We start from the raw sequence: 5661 nt of genomic DNA on the forward strand, positions 1-5661 counted from the left end.
CAAACTATTTTGCACAGGACACTCCTCCCATTACTGGCAATTGTTGTGATCCCTCTTTAGCTCTGTTAGTTAATTCTTGCACCCAGACTGTATGTCACACACATGGAAAATCTGGTCCTCCATTTCTAGTAATATGTAACTGGGCACTCCAACTTCAGCTGTGCTGTATTTTCTTTTCTTCTTTGTCAGAAAATCAACCTCAATTCTTTAGGAATGTCTATACATTTCTTTAGCGAGCAGTTCTGACTATAGTCGATATCGCTCATGTCTTTCGATATAAAGTAAGAAAAACTGAATGCCAAGGATTTCAGAAGTGACTGGTGATTCCTAGGTGCCCACTTGAGATACCTTATAGGAAATTGGGCTCCAGAGAGCAGGAACTAAGCAAATTTGAAATGCAGGGAACTTCAAGGTGTCTGAGGTCGGGCACCAAAATCACAAGTCACTTCTGAAAATCTTGTGTTTCGTGAGAGAAGTCTTGGTCATTGTTGCTAAATCATTAACCTCCCTCCTCTTTCCTTCGTAAACTTCATAGAATCTTTTCTTCCACCTACTTTGATGGTAATAGAAAGTGCTACTGAGGGTGTAGATAGCAGTTTGAAAACCATTCTGGCAATGGTGAGGTAGTTTCTAAGGCCTAGTCTACACTTACCGGCTGGTCCGGAGGCACGCCATCGATGTTCTGGGATCGATTTATCGCGTCTGGTTAAGACGCGATAAATCGATCCCGGATCGATCCCGGAAGTGCTCACAATCGACGCCGGTACTCCAGCTCGCCGAGAGGAGTATGCGGCGTCGACGGGGGGAGACTTCCGGCCGCGTCTGGACCGCAGTAAGTCCGGACTAAGGTACTTCGAATTCAGCTACGTTATTAACGTAGCTGAATTTGCGTACCTTAGTCCGAAGTCCGGACTAAGTGTAGACCAGCCCTAAAAGAGAAGGACCTTGCATCCTTTGCTAAAGTAGATCATACTCAGGATTAGTCTAGTTTCCTCTGGAAGCTCATTCCTCAACCATCTCACCATGACTAAGAAGGCTCTATTTCCATCTCTCATGTCGTCTTCTTGGGCTTTCTTTGTTAGGAGCATTGTCCCAGAAGAAAACCACTCTCGTGTTAGGGCCTGGATAGAGAGACAGTTCCAAGTTTTTAATCGCAAGTCCTTATACAACACTGCATCTTTCCTTTCAACTACCCCCACTTTTCACTGAAACTCTGGAGGAAGCGTGCACTAGGTAGACCTTGGCTGTACTGTTCTGACCCTCAACTGAGTCCCTAACCTTACATCACCGATCACTTGACTGGACATCTCTTCAGACTGGAATGTCTAATCGCATTAGGCTGAAAATCAGGGGCGGGAACAAATCATATTTACCATTGTGATCCTGCGTCACTTCTACTTAGAAGGCTTAGGAGGGGTTTAACGTATGTATAGGTCATGTACCGGCATTGTCTCCAGGAGAGTACTGTAACCACATAAGGCCTGGTTTAAAGGCCATTGAACTGACTGAAAATTCATCCAAGGATTTCAAAAACATAAAGGCTCAAACACATAGTGAAGAGTTACAAGTGGGGATTCTAAGCATGTTGAATAAACTTTCCCATCCTCCAAGGAGTTCCAAGGGTAAACTCCATCGTGCTTCCAATTAGAGACTGGTTTGGGAGTAAAGAACTAACATGGAATCCTGTCCATGACAGCAGACTGTACCGGTGATACACCCCTGAGTCACCCTCATCCTGTGAAGTCATTCAAAGCAAAATGAAAGAAATGGAGCTAGATTTATTCCTGTGTCGACACTGAGGAAGTTAGTAGGATGATACCAGGAAGGTATCTTGCCCGTAAAGATTGCAGATGACAGGAACTGCAGGGTGTCTCGTGCATGTCATCCTATGTGGGACTGAGAATTGAGTAACTGATTAACCATGATCAAAGCCATTACAACAATTCAAGGAATTAACCAGGCAAGAAAACATTTTGTTTCATTAAAGATCAGGTATCAACGCCAAAAGGGTGTTTCCTCTGCTTCCCATTGGCTAATAAAGCACATAAAAGTACTTGGAACTGCAGGTTGTTCTATCCACTTCTCTTGACTTCATCTCCTTGGTGCACCGGGTAAGTCTATTTAACTTCATTTGTATCAATTGTTGTTTTAATGATAGTTTTAAATATGAACAGAATCCTTCACTAATACTCTATGATTATAGAGCTGTTGGAGACGGGGGTATCTTGCCTTCCATAAGAGACTTTCTGTAGTTCATCAATTGGTGAGCCTGATGGATGCAGTCTTAAAAATATCAGATTGGGAATTTCAAATCTACATATCGGATTGGGACCCCCCATTTCCAATAATTACATTCAGGGATTGTCCTCTCTGCCTCTACAGAACAAGGACAATGGGGGACCATTCTCAGATGTAGAATTTAGGAGGTCCTGGAGTCCACATGCTCAATTCTATCATTAATCTTCTCCCAGGTCACCCAGTGACTTACCAAGACTCTGGTAACCTGTCCCAGAGATAAGAACCATTCATTACAAATGGGTTTTGCACTGGCTAATGGCTGCCTTAAGCAGTGAAAAGGTGATTTATACTGAATGTGTCAGGAAAGCTTTACAAAGAAGATATAGGGTTGTATTGAAGAGGCTTCAACAAACAGAGCTATGAATCTCCTTTAATGTTGTGAATTGTGTATAATGTTTGCTCTGCTCCCCACTGTGTGTTTCAGGTCTACCACAATAACAAAAGATGTCTTCCAGCAAAGCTCTGTGTTACCCACGCCCACCATGTTATCCCGACATCTGCCCAGACCCATACGTTGATGCCTGCAATGAGCCTTGTGTCACATCATGCGGTGACTCGAGCGCAGTGGTCTATGCCCCACCGGTTGTCGTGAGATTCCCGGGACCAATTCTCGCTACCTGCCCTCAAGACAGCGTTGTGGGAAGCACCTTACCAAATTTACCCTATGGATATGGGGGCTCATATGGGGGTGGTAGTTTAGGTGGCTCAGTCGGTTATGGGGGTGCTTATGGAGTTGGATACGATGCTAGGTATGGTGGTGGATATGGGGGCTTATATGGGTATGGGAAGGGATATGGTAGGAAGTGCTATTCTTCCCGCTTTGGAAGCTGTGGCCCATGCTAAACCCAGAAGAAAGATCTACGGAACAAGAAACAACCGGGAAATGAAAGAGACGATGGAGATTCCCCTCTTAGCTAATGGAAAATGAGAACCTACAATTCCACATGAAACCAGTGGGGGCGATGTATAAATCAGGCCTATCAATGTCTTCCCTTGTTAAATGTTACCTTAACTTTATGGTCTAATGGTTTTGCAGCATACATTTATGTTCATAATGTGCTTTGTCCTATTTGATGCTGAAAGGTCCACAACAAGTAACTTAATGTGATGAAAAATGGGACATGATTTTCAAATCTGCAGCTGCTAGAAAGACAGCAGAACATCGTGTGTCAAATGCATCACTTTGGAGATAGTGATTGCTTGTAGCTCCTATTGTATGCCAGAAAATACACTCTCTGTGCGCTGCGTTAATTCATTCTGCAATGTAAACTCCACTGCTCATTCCCATTAAAAATTATGCTGCATTATATTATTGACGTTCTGGTTTTTCTTTCTCCTCCATTCTTTCTTTCCAAAGCACTCTGGGTGAAATTCTCCCCTGTGCCAATGGTCAGTACCAGCCCTATGCACTAATCAATGACACGCAAGCCGACAAGTGAGAAGAGAATCAGGTGTATTAATTGCCCAATAGCACTCTGTAGGTCCTCTACACAGGAGGGTGTTACCCCCTTGTAACATTGTCTCTAATAGAATGGGAATAACTAAATGACTTTCAACATGAATACATTTCCCTGCTCTAAATACTCTACAGAATCGTATAAATCTTTAAATATAAGGCTGGAGGAGACCTCAAGAGGTCATGTAGTCCATCTGTCTATGCTGAGGCAGGGTTAAGTACAACTAGACCATCCCTCACAGGTGTTTGTATAACTTGTTCTTAAAAACCTCCAGTGACGGGGATTCTATAACTTCCCTTGAAAACCTAAAATCACAGCTTAGTTATCATGATAGTGAGAAAGTTTATACTTATAAAGAATCATCAAATCATAGAATGATAGGGCTTGAAGGGACCTCGAGAGGTCATCTAGTCCAGTCCCCTGCACTCATGGCAGGACTAAGTATTCTAGACCATTCCTGACAGGTGTTTGTCCAACCTGCTCTTAGAAATATCCAATGATGGAGATTCTGCAACCTCCCACGAAAATTTATTCCACTGCTTAACCATCCTGACAGTTTGGAATTTTTTCCTAATGTCCAACCTAAACCTCCCTTGCTGCAATTGAAGCCCATTGCTTCTTGTCCTATCTTCAGAAGTTAACGAGAGCAATTTTTCTCCCTCTTCCTTCTAACAACCTTTTGTATACTTGAAAACTGTTATCATGTCTCTTCTCAGTCTTCTCTTCTCCAAAGTATATAAACCCAATTTCTGCAATGTTCTCTTGTAGCTCATGTTTCTAGACATTTAATAATTTCTGTTGCTCTTCTCTGGACTTTCTCCAAATCTTTCCTGAAATGTGGCTCCCAGAACTGGACACAATATTCTATTTGAGGGCTAATCAGCATGGAGTAGATTGGAAGAATTACTTCTCGTGTCTTGCTTATAACACTCCTGATAATACATTCCAGAATGATGATTGGTTTTTTTGTTTGTTTGTTTTTTTCTAACAGTGTTACACTGTTGACTCATATTTAGCTTGTGGTCCACTATGACCCCCAGATCCCTTCCTGCAGTACTCCTTCCTACGCAGCCATTTCCCACTTTGTATTTTAGCCTCTGATCCTGCTTCATTTTCACTGGCATTCACTATTTTGGACGTCCAATCACCACCAAACCGAAACAAAGAAGTCATTAAGCATTCCACATTTTCTGTTATTATTCCCTACCTCCCAACACATTAAGTAATGTCCTTGGTCTTCCTCTTGCTTCTAATGTATTTGTAGAATGTTTTCTTGTTACCTTTATGTCTCTCGCTAGTTTGATCTCGTTCTGTGCCTTGGCCTTTCTAATTTTTTCCCTATGTACTTGTGTTATTACCCTTTTAATTTGTCCTAGTTTCCACTTTTTGTAGGACTCTTTTTTGATTTTTAGATCTTTGAAGATCTCCTGGTTAAGCCAGGGTGGTCTCTTGCCACATTTCCTATCTTCCCTATGCAGCGGGATAGTTTGCTCTTGTGCCCTTAATAATATCTCTTTGAAAAAATACCTTCTTCAATTGTTTTTCCCTTTAGACTTGCTTCCAATGGGTTCTTACCTCCTACCAACTCCCTGATTTAGCTAAAGTCTGCCTTCTTAAAATCCATTGTCTTTATTGTGCTGCTCTCCCTCCTGCCATTCCTTAGACTCATGAACTCTATCATTTCATGATCACTTTCAACCAAACTGCCTTCCACTTTCAAATTCTCAACCCCTTCTTCCCTATTTGTCAAAATCAAATCTCGAACAGCCTCTCCCCTAGTAGCTTTCTCCACCTTTTGAAATAAAAAATTGTTTCCAATACATTCCAAGAAATTGTTGGATAATCTGTGCCCTGCTCAGTTATTTTCCTAACAGAAGTCTGGGTAGTTGAAGTCCCCCATCACCAC

The 5661-nt window shown here is 42.2% G+C and overlaps 1 long non-coding RNA gene across 1 annotated transcript; it reads left to right on the top strand.

Annotated features, from left to right (window-relative positions):
* The first annotated feature begins 2072 nt into the window (after positions 1–2072).
* Positions 2073–3607, top strand: LOC135976702 (uncharacterized). Its single transcript, XR_010594014.1, has 2 exons — positions 2073–2111; positions 2723–3607. It is a non-coding gene; the product is annotated as an uncharacterized LOC135976702 (long non-coding RNA).
* The last annotated feature ends 2054 nt before the right edge of the window (positions 3608–5661 follow it).

The sequence above is a fragment of the Chrysemys picta genome, chromosome 20 (genome assembly GCF_011386835.1).
Source record: "Chrysemys picta bellii isolate R12L10 chromosome 20, ASM1138683v2, whole genome shotgun sequence".
NCBI lineage: Eukaryota > Metazoa > Chordata > Testudines > Emydidae > Chrysemys > Chrysemys picta.